The sequence below is a fragment of the Scyliorhinus canicula genome, chromosome 13 (genome assembly GCF_902713615.1).
Source record: "Scyliorhinus canicula chromosome 13, sScyCan1.1, whole genome shotgun sequence".
Classification (NCBI taxonomy): Eukaryota; Metazoa; Chordata; class Chondrichthyes; order Carcharhiniformes; family Scyliorhinidae; genus Scyliorhinus; species Scyliorhinus canicula.
Window position 1 is genome coordinate 115309980 of NC_052158.1, and position 18381 is coordinate 115328360.

Consider the following 18381-nt stretch of genomic DNA (forward strand, 5'->3'; position numbering starts at 1 on the left):
CATGGTGGCGCAGTTGTTAGCACTGCTGCCTCACGGCGCCGAGGACCCGGGTTCGATCCCGGCTCCGGGTTACTGTCCGTGTGGAGTTTCCACATTCTCCTCGTGTCTGCGTGGGTCTCATCCCACAACCCAAAGATATGCAGGATAGGTTGATTGGCCATATCTTTTTATTAAAACAGTAAAAAATATATACAAGGCCAAACGGTACAAACACTAATTTTGTGTTGGAGAAACAGGATACCCTCCCCAGTCCCAATGTACGGGGGTGGGGGGGGGGGGGGGGGGGGGGGGAGTGGATACTCTGATTATTAAAACAGTTCACTGCACATTTTTACAAAAACAAATGATACAAGCACTAAACTTTGCTCTGGAGAGACCAGATACCCTCGCCTCTATACCAACAGAAGGGAAAGGAAGGGGGATGGTGGGGAGAAATGGGAAAGGAGGGTGTTTGGGAGGGAGCTAGTCGGGGTGTTGGTAGAGGGGGGGGCCCAATAGGGCACTGCCTGAAATATCTACAGAGGCAGAAAAACAAAAGAACCTTCAATTATGATGTGCCAGATTACGGGAGTCCCCAGAGCGGGTGAGGGACGACACAGTGTCAGGCACGGGTGAGCCCTGCCTCCCACTACAGAGAGCCTCATGTGCACCTTGCGCTCCCGACACTGAGCGGCTGACAGCATTTGGACAGTCGCCTCTGGGCCCGAATCTTCCTCAGGCTCCACGCTAAATTGCTCCTTAATTGGAAAAAAAAGATATTTGATGCTGCTTGTTACAGCAGGAATGCAATCAGCTGAGAGGTGAGCTTTTTTGCCATTTAGTGTTTTTTCAGTCATTGGCTGATTTGTGTTATGTTTTTTGTAACAAATGTGAGAATGTAAACATTGTGCATATTCACAGGTGACATAAGTTAGAGTTTTCTATCCCCTCAGAGCAAATTACGTTTCAGGATATGACATTACTGCATATCTTCCATATCTTGCTGTAATTTGATAACAATGATCTGACTGAAAATCCCTACGGCAGTGAAGAGTTTCTAGGGGGTCTGATATGTCAATAGAAACAAATCCAATGGTTTTTCTGATTTAAATGTATGATACTTGATATTTACTTATCCTGTCCAATTAATTAAAAGCAATTGCATTTAGTGTAAAAAAAATTATTGACAATTGGACTGTTAATCCATTGCCCCCACCATCCTAATTGCTCCTTCTAACAGCTCTCAGTTTTGGTAGAAAAACAGTCTGGAGAGGGCAGAAGGTTAATCCCATGAACTTCACTAACTGCAGCAAATGTTGGATATATTTCAGGTTTCTTCTTGTCTCCTCTTGATACCATATATAAAGAATATCTTTGTTAACCAAAACATCAGTGTAGACAGTTGCTAACATTATTCAGGTCGACAAATACAGTCTATTTGCCAAAGTTGGTCGAGAATGATAAAAAATGAAAAATATGACGTGCCAGCTTAGTTATGGCTGAAAGACTTGACCTTATCATCAAGCTGATGTTTAAATACCAAAGCATATGACAACAATGTAGCAATTACAAAGGCTGTTAATCTGAGCTCCTATTACCCCTGCCACACTCCAAACCTGGAGCTGGGCAGCTGGTGTGAGTTCACTGGAGCAGTACTTTCCCACAGTCCTGGGATTTGACACATGGCTCTTAGACATTCCTCAGCCTCCAGAAAAAGGCAATGTTTGGCCTCGACTAAAGACTGAATGCTGCGAGCTGGGAGCTGCTGATTAACAGGTCCCGCCCTTGGCAATCTTGTGCTTAAAACTTGGAAAGGAGGAGGCTGTTTTCATGACTCAGACTCAGTTGTAGTTATTTACTGACGATCATTAGTAACCCTTTAAGTGTAGAATAACACCAACCACAGCTGCAGCAGTTGGGTTTCTATGATAGAAAAAATAAATGTGGTATTATCATTTGGTATAAAATGTTATGGATAGTCTGCTAAGGCTACCTCATTTCTAAACTTCGCCGTTAAGATCTTTGGAAATAGTATTTGAACCAATAAAAACATCTCACTCTCCTCCTACCACTCCCTATTTCTTATCCCTTCAGTCTGGTTATTATTCTGCACACAGAACCAACGTTGTTTGTGATGCATTATCTTGCTGGAGTTCCTTGACCCATTGCAGCATTTGGCCATGGCATCCTCCTCCACTCTCTTTTCTCTGCTGTACATCTCCATCAGACTCTTCAGGGCAGCAGGGTAGCATGGTGGTTAGCATAAATGCTTCACAGCTCCAGGGTCCCAGGTTCGATTCCCGGCTGGGTCACTGTCTGTGTGGAGTCTGCACGTCCTCCCCCTGTGTGCGTGTGTTTCCTCCGGGTGCTCCGGTTTCCTCCCACAGTCCAAAGATGTGCGGGTTAGGTGGATTGGCCATGCTAAATTGCCCGTAGTGTCCTAAAAAGTAAGGTTAAGGGGGGGGGTTGTTGGGTTACGGGTATAGGGTGGATACGTGGGTTTGAGTAGGGTGATCATGGCTCGGCACAACATTGAGGGCCGAAGGGCCTGTTCTGTGCTGTACTGTTCTATGTTCTATGTTCTCCGTTTGTTCAATTCTTATGATTTCTCTTTCCAAACCCCACCCCTCTCCACAGCATCGCACCCCTAACCCCCACCACCCCTTCTCACCATGGCCACCACAGAGGCGCCCCAATGTTCATAATTTGCACTCTTCTGTATCTTGTTATACATGACGCAATGATGATGTTCTTAATACACACAATAGTTGCAGCACAGATAGTGGCCATTCAGCCTGTCGTGCCTGTGTTGGCCCTCTGAAGGAGTAACTCACCTACTGCCATTTCCCAGCCTTCTCCCCATAGCCCTCCCTATAGTCTTTTTCTAATAACAATCTAACTCCTGCTTCATTGCCTCGATTGAATTTGCCCCCACCGCACTCTCAGGCAGTGCATTCCAAATCCTAACCATTCAATGAGTGAAAAACTTTTCCACATGTTGCCATGTTGCTCCCTGGTTCTTGCTCCTTCTGTCAATGGGAGCAGTTTCTCTCTATTTTCTCTGTCCAGACACGTAATGATTTTGAACTTTGAAGCCAGCTTTCAAAGCTCTGCTGACAAAACCCCACTCTAGCTCTCTGACACAACCCTTCAAACTTCACAACCAAGTGCTGTCAGATTGCTTGTCAAAGCATCGATAAACTCAGAACCTTCTCCAACTTGACACTCATAAGATTGAAGCCATCTTGTTTGGTTCCTACGGAAACCCTTTAAACTGGTCCCTTATCGAGCCCCTCTCAGTTGTTCCCTCAGGCTGAACCAGATGAACACACCAGCAGTGTCCCGTTCAACTGCCCGCCTAAACTAAATTCTTCTACACTTCCGGGGGTCCGTATCCCTCTATTCCCATCCTATTCATGTATTTGTCAAGATGCCCCTTAAATGTCACTATCGTCCCTGCTTCCACCACCTCCTCCGGCAGCGAGTTCCAGGCACCCACTACCCTCTGTGTAAAAAACTTGCCTCATACGTCTCCTCTAAATCTTGCCCCTCGCACCTTAAACCTATGCCCCCTAGTAATTGACCCCTCTACCCTGGGGAAAAGCATCTGACTATCCACTCTGTCAATGCCCCTCATAATTTTGTAGACCTCTATCAGGCCGCCCCTCAACCTCCGTTGTTCCATTGAGAACAAACCGAGTTTATTCAACCGCTCCTCATAGCTAATGCCCTCCATACCAGGCAACATCCTGGTAAATCTCTTCTGCACCCTCTCTAAAGCCTCCACATCCTTCTGGTAGTGTGGCGACCAGAATTGAACACTATACTCCAAGTGTGGCCTAACTAAGATTCTATACAGCTGCAACATGACTTGCTAATTCTTATACTCAATGCCCCGGCCAATGAAGGCAAGCATGCTGTATGCCTTCTTGACTACCTTCTCCACCTGTGTTGCCCCTTTCAGTGACCTGTGGACCTGTACACCTAGATCTCTCTGACTTTCAATACTCTTGAGGGTTCTACCATTCACTGTATATTCCCTACCTGCATTAGACCTTCCAAAATGCATTACCTCACATTTGTCCGAATTAAACTCCATCTGCCATCTCTCCGCCCAAGTCTCCAAACAATCTAAATCCTCCTGTATCCTCTGACAGTACCCATCACTATCCGCAATTCCACCAAACTTTGTGTCGTCTGCAAACTTACTAATCAGACCAGTTACATTTTCCTCCAAATCATTTATATTTATATACGAACAGCAAAGGTCCCAGCACTGATCCCTGTGAAACACCATTAGTCACAGCCCTCCAATTAGAAAAGCACCCTTCCATTGCTACTCTCTGCCTTCTATAACCTAGCTAGTTCTGATCCCGTGTGACATTCACCTGTTGTACCAGTCTACCATGAGGGACATTGTCAAAGGCCTTACTGAAGTCCATATAGACAACATCCACTGCCCTACCTGCATCAATCATCTCTATCAAGTTAGTGAGACACGACCGCCCCTTCACAAAACCATGCTGCCTATCACTTATACGTCCATTTGCTTCCAAATGGGAGTAGATCCTGTCTCGAAGAATTCTCTCCAGTAATTTCCCTGCCACTGACGGAAGGCTCACCGGCCTGTAGTTCCCTGGATTATCCTTCTTACTCTTCTTAAACAAAAGAACAACATTGGCTATTCTCCAGTCCTCCGGGACATCACCTGAAGACAGTGAGGTTCCAAAGATTTCTGTCAAGGCCTCAGCAATTTCCTCACTCGCCTCCTTCAGTATTCTGGGGGAGATCCCATCCGGCCCTGGGGACTTATCTACCTTAATATTTTTCAAGACGCCCAACACCTTGGGCGCGATTCTCCGCACTCACGCCGGCTCAGAGAACAGCGGGCCGCGCATATTTTCATGCCGACCCCGGTCCGACACCCTCCCGCTATTCTCCAAACCCCACACAAACTACACGTCGGAATTCCCGGCAAAGGCCTCGAGAGCCCCCCCGACACGACCAGAATCGCAGCTTATTGGCCCCCCGCTATTCTCCGGCCCGGATGGACCGAAGTCCCGACGTCATCACGCAATGTTTTCATGCCGGCCAACACACCTGATTTTCAAGTTCGTCAACCAGTCGTGCTGGCTGACGAGAGCTTCGAGTAGGTGAGCGCATCGCTCAGCGCACCGCTCAGTGCATTGCTGGAGTCTGGCCACAACGGGGAAGGCATCCCCGAGAATGGGAGGGGGGTCCAGAGCGGGAGGGAGTGGGGGAGACGGAGGGGGGAGTGGGTGAGACTGAGGGGGGGAGTGGGGGAGACTGAGGGGGGGGGGAGTGGGGGAGACTGAGGGGGGAAGTGGGGAAGACGGAGGGGGGACTGGGGGAGGTGGGGGAGACTGAGGGGGGAGTGGGGGAGACAGAGGGGGGTCAGGGGGGGGGGGGGGGGACTGAGGGGGGTGGGGGACGTGAGGGGGAGGATGGGGGGAGGGGGGGAGGGAGACTGAGGGGGGAGTGGGGAGACTGAGGGGGAGTGGGGGAGGATGGGGGGGTGACGGGGGGGAGTGTGGGAGACGGGGGGAGGGGGGGGGGGGGGGGGAGGAGGGGGGAGTGGGGGAGACTGAGGGGGGAGTGGGAGGATGAGGGGGGGGGTGGGGGGAGACTGAGGGGGAGTGGGGGAGGGATGGGGAGACTTAGGGGGGAGGGGGAGACTGAGGGGGAGTGGGGGAGATGGAGGGGGGGGGGGGAGTGGGGGAGACGGGGGGGGGGGGGAGACGGGGGGGGAAGTGTGGGAGACGGAGGGGAGGAGTGGGGTAGTGGGGAGACTGAGGGGGGGTGGGGGAGACTGAGGGGGAGTGGGGGAGACTGAGGGGGGGGGGGGAGACGAGGGGGAAGTGGGGGAGACGGGGGGGGAGTGGGGGAGATGAGGGGGGAGTGGGGGAGATAAGGAGGAGGGGGGAGACGGAGGGGGGGGGAGTGGGGGAGAGACTGAGGGGGAGTGGGGAGACTGAGGGGGAGTGGGGGGAGGACGAGGGGGGAGTGGGGGAGACAGAGGGGGAGTGGGGGAGACTGAGGGGGGAGCGGGGGAGACTGGGGGGGAGTGGGGGGGAGGGATGGGGGGGGAGGGGGAGTGGGGGAGACGGAGGGGGGAGTGGGGGAGACGGAGGGGGAAGTGGGGAGACGGAGGGGAGGAGTGGGGTAGTGGGGGAGACTGAGGGGGGAGTGGGGGAGACTGAGGGGGAGTGGGGGAGATGAGGGGGGAGTGGGGGAGACAGAGGGGGGAGTGGGGGAGACTGAGGGGGGGAGTGGGGGAGACTGAGGGGGGAGTGGGGGAGATGGAGGGGGAGTGGGGGAGTGGGGGAGACGGAGGGGGGAGTGGGGGAGACGGAGGGGGAAGTGTGGGAGACGGAGGGGAGGAGTGGGGTAGTGGGGGAGACTGAGGGGGGAGTGGGGGAGACTGAGGGGGAGTGGGGGAGACTGAGGGGGGAGTGGGGGAGACTGAGGGGGGAGTGGGGGAGACTAAGGAGGGAGTGGGGGAGACGGAGGGGGGAGTGGGGGAGACGGAGGGGAGAGTGGGGGAGACGGAGTGGGAGTGGGGGAGACGGAGGGGGGAGTGGGGGAGATGGAGGGGGAGTGGGGGAGACGGAGGGGGGAGTGGGGGAGACGGAGGGGAGAGTGGGGGAGACGGAGGGGGGAGTGGGGGAGATGGAGGGGGGAGTGGGGAGACGGAGGGGGGAGTGGGGGAGATGAGGGGGGAGTGGGGGAGACTGAGGGGGGGTGTGGGGGAGACTGAGGGGGGAGTGGGGGAGACGGAGGGGGGAGTGGGGGAGATGGAGGGGAAGTGGGGGAGACGGGGGGGGAGTGGGAGTGGGGAGGGGTAGGGAGAGAGTGAGCGAGTGACCCGTCCAACCCCGGTTACAAAATGTCTGCCCCCATGCCATGGCGTGCCGGTCACGAGGACACGGCCGCTGGTTGCCCTGTGGCTTACGGCCACAGGCCACTGACGCACCGGTGAAGAGGACGTAGTTAACTGCCCGTTGGATGCAGAAAGTGACCAGGGGTTAGGTTGCCCGCGTGTCAGCAGCGCGACCAGGCCACCGGGACACACAGGTATCCCGTGGCAGGCGGCTGCCGAGGTGTCGACTAACCTCCGTCTAACATGTCCGTCTAACATGTCCCGTTTCTCTGCCCCCCCACCACCCTTCTGTAGGTTAGCACAATGTCTGCGAACAGAACGGCAATGTTCTGCGCAGTGGTTGGGGCCGCTGTACTGCATTTGGAGATGCAGCAGCATCCACAGCCACAACCCGCAGTGGATGTAGGGCCAGCTGCAGCAGCAGAGGGAAGGGCCGAGGAGTTGCCAGTCGTCGAGCAGCATGGGGGGGAGGAGGAGGGGGAGGAGGAGAGAGTGAGGGCGCAGCCACGGCACCAGAGGCGACGACCAAGGCCGAGGGTGTACCGTGCCCGAATCTCTTTCCTAACAATGACGGACATCACCTGCAGGAGGAGACTCCGGCTGAGTAGGCGGACGGTGATACATATCTGTCACCTCGTGGCGCACCTGGCCCCACGTGGAACGGGGGGAGTACACGCGATCCCGGTTGCCATCAAGGTGACGGTCGCTCTTAACCGGCTCCTTCCAGTCTCCGAGCGGGGACCTCTCCGGGATCTCCCAGTCATCGGTCCACAGGTGTATCCGGGATGTGACTGACGCCCTCTATGCCATCGCGGACCGGTACATCACCTTTCCCGAGGACCGAGCAAGTCAAGACTCACGAGCTCGTGGATTTGCCAGCGTGGCCGGGATACCGATGGTGCAGGGTGCAATCGATTGTGTTCACGTCCCCATGCGCCCGCCTGCAGGGGACAGGGAGGTGTTCACAAACAGGAGGGGGACATGCTCCATGAATATCCAGGTGGTATGCAACCCCCACATGACGTTCATGAACGTCTGTGCAAGGTTCCCAGGGAGTGTGCATGACTCCTACATACTGGCGCAGTTGTACATCCCTGCGATGTTGGAGGGATGTCCCCCCCGGCTGAGGGGCTGGTTGCTAGGCGACAGGGGTTATCCGCTGAGGTCTTGGCTGATGACGCCTATACGGAGGCCTCAGTCCAATGCGGAAACACGATACAACGAGGCCCATGCAGCAACCAGGGGTGTGGTGGAGCGCTGCCTTGGGCTCCTGAAGATGAGATTCAGGTGCCTGGACCGCTCCGGAGGGGCCCTGCAGTACCAGGCTGAAAGGGTCGCTCGCATTGTTGTGGTTTGCTGTGCGCTGCACAACATCGCGATGCAGAGGGGAGATGACATGCTGCAGGAGGCGGAGGGAGAAGCCAGTGGCTGTGGTGCCAGCACAGAGGAGGAGGAGGAGGAGGAGGAAGAGAGGGAGGAGGAAGAGGAGGAGGAGGCTGGCGGAGTGGCGGGCGCAGCACGCAGACACGACCCAGGTGCTGGTGATGTCCAGGAGGCGGCATGACGGACCCGGCGAGGACGGCGGGCACGCGACGCCCTGGTGGCAGCACGGTTCACGCGTCGTATGCGACATCCCCGCTGAACACCAAACCACCACCTGCATCGCTAGTCGTGCAGAGGGTCAACACACAACTGCCACGACCACAGCCCCCCCCACCCCCTCTCAGTGTACACTGCTCCACTTAGACATCACCCTTACCACTGGGTCCAGACGGTATGGCACAACATTGATGGCTGTGTCAGCGGGTGTGATCAGTGCCATGTGGAATGATGACAGCCCGCTCTGCGAAGAGCTGTGAGCTCAGAATTGTTAGAGAGAGTCTGACCCATGGCAATAGCTGAACCATCCACTTTGGTGGCCGCTGAGTTCGTCACGGACACTCCATCACGTGCCCGCGTGGGCTAGCTGTGGGAGGGGGTGGGGGGGAAGGGACTGCACACCCAGCACAGAAGTTTCACCGCTCGTCAACCCCAGCGACACTCGGTCACCATCACGATTCCTGTGGCTGTGGAACAATCACACGGTATTACAAGTAAGGTGGAACAGTGCGTTTAATGTGAACAATAATTTACAGGTGCCCTAGCCCCTACAACTAAACTGTGCCCTGCACCCGTGGCAACTTACTCAGTGTCTCTCTTCGTTGCCTTACGGGCCCTACCACTATGTCTAAGTGATTCCCCAGATGATACTGCAGGAGTGGAGGATGACTGCTGCGAATCGCCCCCTTCGAGTATTTTCTCCTTCGGCAAGCGTTTCCTGGGGCGACCCGGCCTTAGAACATAGAACAGTACAGCACAGAACAGGCCCTTCGGCCCTCGATGTTGTGCTGAGCAATGATCACCCCACTTAAACCCATGTATCCACCCTATACCGGTAACCAAACAACCCCCCCCCATTAACCTTACACTACGGGCAATTTAGCATGGCCAATCCACCTAACCCGCACATCTTTGGACTGTGGGAGGAAACCGGAGCACCCGGAGGAAACCCACGCACACACGGGGAGGACGTGCAGACTCCACACAGACAGTGACCCAGCCAGGAATCGAACCTGGGACCCTGGAGCTGTGAAGCATTGATGCTAACCACCATGCTACCGTGAGGCCCCTTGATGGGCCAGCATTGATGCTAACCACCATGCTACCGTGAGGCCCCTTGATGGGCCAGGCTGCTCTGCGGGCGTCTCGGGTAACGTTGTGCCACCCTGCTCTGCCTACTGCCCACCCGATGCACCAGGGATGGGACGGGGGGAGGCCGAGAATTCCAGGACGTCCCGTGATGGAATTAATGGGACGGGCCCTGAAACCTCCTCCTCCCCCGGGCCTCACTTTGGGACAGAGGTGTGAGCGGGGAGGTGCCCCGTCGCGCCACCGACATCTGGCGCTGCCAGTCCTGGAGGCCTGCAATGGTATCCACCAGGATCCGAAGGTTTGCAGAGACGAAGTGCGACCTCAACCTGTGTGTGCACGACGCCATCCAGCACATGTGTCAGGCGGTTGATGCTCTCCGCGACTGACTGCTGGGACTGTGCCATCGACTGCTGGGACTGTGCCATCGACTGCTGTGACTGTGCCATGGCGTGCTGCGACTGGGCCATGACCTGCTGAGACTCGGCCAAGGCCCGCAGCGCGCCGGCAATGACGTGTTGGCTCTGGCGCATTGCTGCCTGTGAGAGGGCAACCCTGTCAAGGGCCGAGGATGACGCGTGCACATTAAGCCCAACACCTTGCATAACCTGACCCATTGCCTCCACCGTGGATGCCACCCGTGTGTTGTCGGCCTGGGTCGCTGCCATGAGCGGCACCACTCCCTGCTCGTGGATGTGGTTCGACTCCTCTAACAGCGTCTGCAGAGTCTGGAAGACAGCCCTCATCCCGTCATTGTGTCCCTGGGTTTCTTGATGCATCGGCTGTGCGGGTGGGTTGAGAAAGTCCAGGAACTCGGAAAACGTCTGGGAGCCAGCTGCATGCTGGGCCTGGCCTGCCTTCCGCCAGTCCGGGCCCTCGGCTGCTCCGACCTCCACCTGCTGTACCTGCTCAGCTGTGATGTGCGACCCACACTGTGACCCAGGAGACTCATCACTAAATAGGCCAACCGGGGTGAGTGTCTCTGGGATGGTGGATGGTGTGGGAGATAGCTGTGCCGCAAGCTCGAGGTCGTCTTGGGTTGACGCCTCCTCTGTGTCATCGGCCCGCTGAGAGGCCGCAGGGCGTTCGCAGGCCATTTCTCTCTCTTGCTCTCTCGCCGCCCTCTGGGCGTCCTGCTCCACAGATTCGGTTGGGGAGGATGGGACTCCCCGCTGATCGGCCACCCTCTGTTGTGCGGCCCTGGGTGAGGTGGGGGCAGATGCCTGTGTCCGCCTGGAGGCAGACGGCCCTGGTCGTTCGGCATCACATCCTTGGGAAGAGAATGAAACGGATTATTTAGATAAGCTCGGCCGGGCGCTGGATGGTCCCAGTGGGCAGGGTTTGAAGGGACAGAGGATGGGGGAGGTGTTCCAGTGGGCAGAGTGTGTGAAGGGACAGAGGATGGGGGAGGTGTCCCAGTGAGCAGAGTGTGAAGGGATAGAGGATGGGGGAGGTGTCCCAGTGAGCAGAGTGTGAAGGGACAGAGGATGGGGGAAGTGTCCCAGTGGGCAGGGTGTGAAGGGACAGAGGATTCGGGAGTTGTCCAAGTGGGCAGGGTGTGAAGGGACAGAGGATTCGGGAGGTGTCCAAGTGGGCAGGGTGTGAAGGGATTGAGGATGGGGGTGTCCCAGTGAGCAGAGTGTGAAGGGACAGAGGATGGGGAAGGTGTCCCAGTGGGCGGGGTGTGAAGGAACAGAGGATGGGGGAAGTGTCCAAGTGGGCAGGGTATGAAGCGACAGAGGATGGGGGAGGGGGGTGTTTGTCATGCAGGGTTGTCTCACTTGTTGCAGCTCCGCCAACCTCGCATTGCGCGATCTCCCGGGTGGGAGATCCCCCAACAAGGTCCAGTGCCCTCTGCTCAAACGTGGTGAGGGGGTGCAGGATGGGCAAACCCCCTCCAGTCTTGTTCCGCTCACGAGTGTTGTGAGCGGTCTTGTCGTGTTGGGGGAGGGGGCATAGGTAGATCATTACAATATGGCAGGTATCAGCAGTCCGTTCAGATACTGGCACAGTTTGGGGGTCAAGTTGTAATAAAACCATTGCGTCTCTCTACGGGGGCCAGAGTGCTGGGTCTGTGACTACTTTGTGAACCACCCTTAACTCACTCTGCCCCAATCCCCCCCCACCCCCCGTGCCACCGGGGGGGGGGGGGAGGGGGGGGGTGATTAAGTAAAGGGGGGAGGGATGGTTGTGACCCGGGGGCACCCTCTTGGCACTTACCCTGGCAGCCCTGGTGAGGTAGTGCATCTTCTTCCGACATTGCTCTGCAGAGCGAGGGGTCTGCCCCACAGCATTGATGGCAGTAGCCACCTCATGCCAGGCCTGGCGCACCGCACTGGCAGGGTGGCGATGCCCTCTACACGGGTAGATGATGCCCCTCCTCTGCTCGATTGATTCAAGCAGCGTCTCCACGTCAGCCTCAACGAATCGCGGGGCTGCTGTCCTGAGCTCCGACATCCTGGCCTAGTTTCTGTGCTCGCCCGCGCCTTTTTTACGGCGTCGGGCGGCGTCATGTGGGCGTGTTCATATCGTTGCCGCGTTCCGGCTTCATTGCACACGTGATTGACGCGGCCCCGTTCCTAGCCCATTTTCCGGACGTGAATACGTCAGGAACTGGGCCGTGTCGGGCCGTCGCAAAAGTTGGCCATTTTCACCGCCGACTTCGCAATTTTCCGCGGGTGCGGAGAATCGCGCCCCTTGTCTTTTTGGATATCAATGTGACCCAGGCTATCTATACACCCTTCTCCAGACTCACCATCCACCAATCCCTTCCACCAATTGGCTGAGGTATGGCCTTTTCACCATGATGGCCAGCAGCTCTCCACACCCAGGAGAGCTACCAGAAGCTATGGCTACCAGTGCCTCACGAGGAATGTTGCTGGTGGTTGGACATTGAAGAGTTGGGCTGTTTTACTGAGGCCACTCAGACCAGTCTGGGAAAGGGGCTGGGATTGCGATCAGGTAGCCGGGAGAAGGTTGAGGAGGTGGGGGGCAGTGTGGGTATTGCAATTAGGGTCACCTGTGTAGGTCCAGGCTACCTGAACAGGAGTAAATCCCAGCCCATAGCCAGGCTGCCAGAAAATACGAATGGCAATTGGTGAACTGGCCATTCAAGGGCATCAATTGGCCCAAGGATGAGTGGGCCACCTGACACCCACCCCGCTACTGGTAAAATTCCAACAGAGGTGGATAGACAGCAGACACATCTCTCAGCCTATTTCGAAGGAGCATTAAATTCCAGCCATAGTTACTGACAAACAAATGTGGTCCTCAAGTAAAAAATCAAGCAAATGGGGGCAGCACGGTGGCGCAGTGGTTAGCACTGCTGTCTCACGGCACCAAGGTTCCAGGTTCGATCCCGGCTCTGGGTCACTGTCCGTGTGGAGTTTGCATATTCTCCCCGTGCTTGCCTGGGTTTCGCCCCCACAACACAAAAATGTGCAGGGTAGGTGGATTGGCCACGATAAATTGCCTCTTCATTGGAAAAAATTAATTGGGTACTCTCAATTGATACAAACAATATCAAAATCAAGGAAATGGAATTATAATGTTCCCATCTTCTGAATTGGCAAACTGCCTGACAACAATCATTGATGACTTAGCAATTTGCTGACCCAATGCAAAAACACCCAGGAAAATATTTGTGACTGATTTGTGAGTGGCCTGCCAATGATATCTTTCAGTATCACTGCTGAGGCTACTCAAGACCTGGTCCCAATGAGCAGATCATCATTATGCCAAAGTAGAAACACTGCAAGCATGTATATAGGGATTCTCCCCTACCCGGCGTGACGGAGGGTCCCGGCGTAGGGGAGTGGCGCCAGCTACTCAGGGGTCGGGCCTCCCCAAAGGTGGGGAATTCTCCCCACCTTTGGGGGCCAGCCCCGCGCCGGAGCGGTTGGCACCAGAAGACTGGCGCAAAAAAACGGCGCCCCCAGCAGTGGGGCTGGCCGAAAGGCTTTCGCCAGTCGACGCATGCGCCGGCAGTGACGTCAGCGGCAGCTGGCCGCTGACATCACTGCCGGCGCATGCGCGATGTGGGGTTCTCTTCCGCTTCCGCCATGGCGGAGGCCGTGGCGGTCGCGGAGGAGAAATAGTGCACCCAGGGGACTGGCCCGGACTCTGAGGGGGGGCCCCGATCGCGGGCCTGGCCACCGTGGGGGCACCCCCCGGGGTTCGATCGCCCCCCGCCCCCCCCCCCCCCCCCAGGACCCCGGGGCCCGCTCGCGCCGCTGATCCCGCCGTTCCAGAGGTGGTTTAAACCTCGGCGGCGGGAGAGGCCTACCAGCGGCGGGACTTCGGCCCATCCGGGCCGGAGAATCACCGCAGGGGCCTCTCCGATCGGAGTGGCGAGATCCGCCGCTGCCACTTCCCGGGCACGGCGGGGGCGGGATTTTCGGCGGCCCCAGGCGATTCTCCGACCCTGCTGGGGGTCGGAGAATTTTGCCCATAGTGTGCAGAGCTGCATGTTTTCGGCTACAAGGCATAAGCAGTGGATGCTACAGTGCATAAATCATTAAGGTTGAGTCTGTGATCAATGCTCTGTGAACATTGCCAAAGTGGAATGTCAAAAAGCATTTCCAGGGCAGTAAATACAAAACAGGAAATACTATTCTGTTGCTTCCTTAGCAACTCGTCAACCCTAATATGAATTACTAAGTCCTGTTTTTGTTCCCTTACATGATACAATATATATGTGAAAGAGATCAAAGGAAGGCCACTATTTTGACACCAGGTTTTAAAGGCCTTCAGTTATTTCTATAGATGTGGAAAGCAGGGATATTTTACTCCAGAAAAACATAGTGCAGACTTTTCACTTTTTGAGGCAGTGTTGCAGTGGGCAGGAAAAGCGGTGTTGTTCAGCAACCCCAAAGGTGTGTTAACTCCGCCGTATTGGTAGGAAATTTGAGGGAAAAAACAAGGGACAGGTCCCAAAAAAAACCACACTTCATTTTTTAAGGATCAGGTGCTATTTTTAAAGGCCGCACTGGTCTATGAAAGTAAAAATAGAGCCCCCTCCCACTCTCTGCATCCACTCCACGCGATGCTCTAGGTTCCTGTACCAAAGGCCACTGCTTGCACAGTATTGGAGGCAGTGCCAGGGTATTGCCCGGGCATGACCCTCTCCCCCCTGAGCAATGCTCTCACCTGAACTCCTCCAGTGTGTCTGCCCACCAGTTGCATGCCATGGGAGACCAGTCCTGAAGGCACGCCAACATGAATGGACAATGTAATAGGATAAATTATCAGGTATAGAGGCCTGACAATTGTCATAATGTACATCCAGGTATATGATGGTGCACAGACAGGCGGTGATTGACACACAGGATGACCAATGAACACACAGAACACAGCAGCCAATCACCAGACAGGACACGGCCACTATAAAGCCAGAGGGCACTAGTTTTCCCGCTCTCTCGGGACCCAGCCTCTGAGGCAGTCAGAGCCTGTGAGAAACAACTAGAACATCCACCATGTGGTAGTAAGATAGTCTGGTCAAGTTAGCCTCAGGTCTCCAGTCAACTCAGCATAGTGTCAACCCACAGTTAAAGCATGTATGATAGTTAAGAGTTCAATAAAATCTAGTTGCATTTCTTCAAGTGTTGGAAGCCTGTCTCTCTCTCTCTGCTGCAGTAAATGCAGTCCTCGCAGACCCAGCTTACCCAACACATCAATAATTAGATTTAATTCATTCTTATGGGGTTCCCAACGTTGCACATTAGGAATCTAATTACATCGCTGCTGGGTCAGGGGGATCGGGGGGGGGGGGGGGGGGGGGGTAGGGGAAGGGGGAGTCAATCGTCACTCGTCTTCCCACTGATGTATAACACAATGCGGGCCTCCCCTTGTCATTCACTCCCGATGTGAACGGGAATGCAAACTCCCAGCCATAGACTTCAAAGAGATTTGATTGAGGTCTTCAAAATAATGAAATGATTATATTTTGTTCATGTAGGAAGGCCTTTTGAGATAAGATAGATTGGTGGGGACAGTAGCATAAGTAAGAAAAGAGCTGAGTTAGAGTAGGAGGGTCTTCTTTTTACAGAGATGTTAGTCTCTGCTAAAAGTTGTCAGCACATGCAGCAAGTGCAGATTCCTACAATCATTCAACAGAGAGCCAGATGAGTTCCTGATTATGGCTAGCATAACTGCACCTCGAAGGTTAAATGTGCCTCTCAGTCACTGTGGTCTCTTAGAATATGCTTGATCAACTTCAGAGGCCAGAGAGTTATTTCACAGAGTTATTTTCCCTAAATTGGCCAAAGGTTTTTTTTTAGTCCCTCCCAAGGGATTACATGACTGGTGGGTAGTGGGCAGGGGCAGATAGGGGTGATGGATTGTAGACGTTACACTATAACATTACCGTAGCTGGATGGACCAGCTGTCTTTTTCCATCCTTTGTAAATGTTCACATAGTGATCTTACTATCACCTTCAAGAACGTTTTGCTGGAGAGATGAACTACACACTACTAGAAATACACCATTTACTTCACCTCTTTACTTGTGAAAGAAAAGAAAAGCTTTATTTACCAAGATATATCTATTGCAATTTCTATACAACATAAAATGTTCAATATGACTTAAAGCATACTAACATGCTTTCCAAATTGTGAAAATGCTTTCTCAATTCTTTTTCAGCATGGCTTAATACAGCTGACGTACCAGTGAATTGGCCATGTTCTGACTTTATAAATTGCAAATTGGCAATTAGGATTTCCCAGTCAACCTCAAACATCCTTTTTTTGTTTAATATCCAAATTACTGGATGATTCTTGGAGGAGATTAGAAAAAAATCAAAACACTGGAAAGTGCTGTGCTTTAATCCTGATTCTAGACTAGTAACAATGCACAGAAATCAATAAGAAGTGCATGGCTGCCTTCAAACCCCTTGACATTGTCACTTCCTGAGTAATTAAGAGCTACTACAGTTCCATGTCAGTTGCAAGGGCTAAAAATATAAAGACCCTTTTTCTGTAGCTTTAGTCAAGCCCTATTCAGTGAAAAGAAATAGAGGGAGTTTGTTCAGAGGCCAGAAAGGGGAAGATAAAAGGGAAAACTATTTTTTTTAAAACTGTATTCTGTCCATGACATGGGAAAACCAGGGAGAAGAATAGTGGGCCTGTTCGATTATTTTCTACCTGACAGATTATTGTGGTGGAAATACTTGAGAAAGGTGAGTAGCACAGGATGAAAAGAATAGAAGCCAAATGAGGGTGTTTGCATATGAAAGTAATGGTGTGTTCCAGAGAGCTGTATCATTTATTGTATGATCTTATCTGGCGCGTGCCTCAGCAGCCTTTTCCCACAGTCTGCATGCTTCATTGCAGAAGGCTTGGCTTGATGAAAGCAAGCTTGAGGCTTAGACTGTCAGCATTGCATTGCTGTGTAGCTATGGCATAATGCTCTTAGATAAAGAATACATTTTAAAATTTGACAAGGCCAACATTTACATTTTTAAATACCTGCTTATAGGATTAGGCTCCTTTCTCAGTGCAAACAAGACCACGAAAACATTCTTGACATATTTTCAAGGGCAAACATTTCTTACACATTAATATCCCACGGAGTGCAAAGACTTGCCTTCTTCCAAGATCTAATGAAAATTAAGTTTCTATTTGAATAATATTTTGATCTGTACATGTCCAATGTGAACCCAACACTTATTTTTCTAATTGGTCCCAATTACCTAGGGTTAAATATAAATTGTACAATTTATGTGGCATAACTGTGGATCATGCAGTTGATAGCACATTAAACTTTATTGTGCATCAAATGTGGGGAGCACGGTAGCATAAGTGGATAGCACTGTGGCTTCCCAGCGCCAGGGTCCCAGGTTCGATTGCCCGCTGGGTCACTCTCTGTGTGGAGTTTGCACGTTCTCCCCGTGTCTGCGTGGGTTTCCTCCGGGTGCTCCGGTTTCCTCCCACAGTCCAAAGACGTGCAGGTTAGGTGGATTGGCCATGATAAATTGCCCCTTAGTATTTTAAAAGGTTAGGTGGGGTTATTGGGTTATGGGGATAGGGTGGAAGTGAGGGCTTAAGCGGGTCGGTGCAGACTCGATGGACCGAATGGCCTCCTTCTGCACTGTATGTTCTATGTAAGCACACTTTTGTTAAGAATTCACACAGTTTATGAATGACATGATGGATTATAATTCACTTTCAGATTGCAAATTGATTACAATTTGTTTATACTACATGATTTTTGAAAACCACAATAATTTGTTATTTGATTTTGGTAACTATCGGAACAGTTTTAAAAAATATAATAAGATATTTACTTTCACTTACCAGAGAGAATACTTTAAATTGTTTTAATGGAACCAACTGCAGCTACAATCACTGCTTCATTGTTTTTAAATGATCTTGGTTCAGATAGGTAGGTCAAGCAATAAAATTCTTGCTGACTGCAAACAAGAAACAGAATATCATTGCTATATATCCTAAGCTTAACTTTTCATAGCTTCTATCAAGCATCTCGCTCTCCATCGTATATTCTAATAGAGGATGTTATTCGAAAAGATTCATTTGACAGTAAAACTCAATATGATCTGGATGCAATTTCTTTGCCCTTGAAAATTTAAACTCGTCTGCGATGGCCCTGTGGATGTTCAAAGCACAGCTCAAGTGAGGTTTCAGCCCATTTCATTGAAGACCCTTAGCTCCAACTTCAGGACATGACATAACCTTCAGTTGTGTGTCCTGTGGGCACCCAATCAAAACTGTCAACTGTGGGAATCGCTCATTGTTTTCTTTCATCTCACACACAGATAAGTAAAGGGTTTTGTAAGTAAAGGGTTAAGTACATTAAG

General features: G+C 52.9%; 1 protein-coding gene across 1 annotated transcript in view; it reads left to right on the forward strand.

Moving 5' to 3' along the window:
- Positions 1–705: 705 nt before the first annotated feature.
- Positions 706–18381, forward strand: part of her6 (hairy-related 6) — a 74206-nt gene continuing 56530 nt past the window's right edge. The window contains exon 1 of the mRNA XM_038816709.1: positions 706–800. The gene's annotated coding sequence lies outside the window, so the exon portion shown is untranslated. The remainder of the gene's footprint in view (positions 801–18381) is intronic.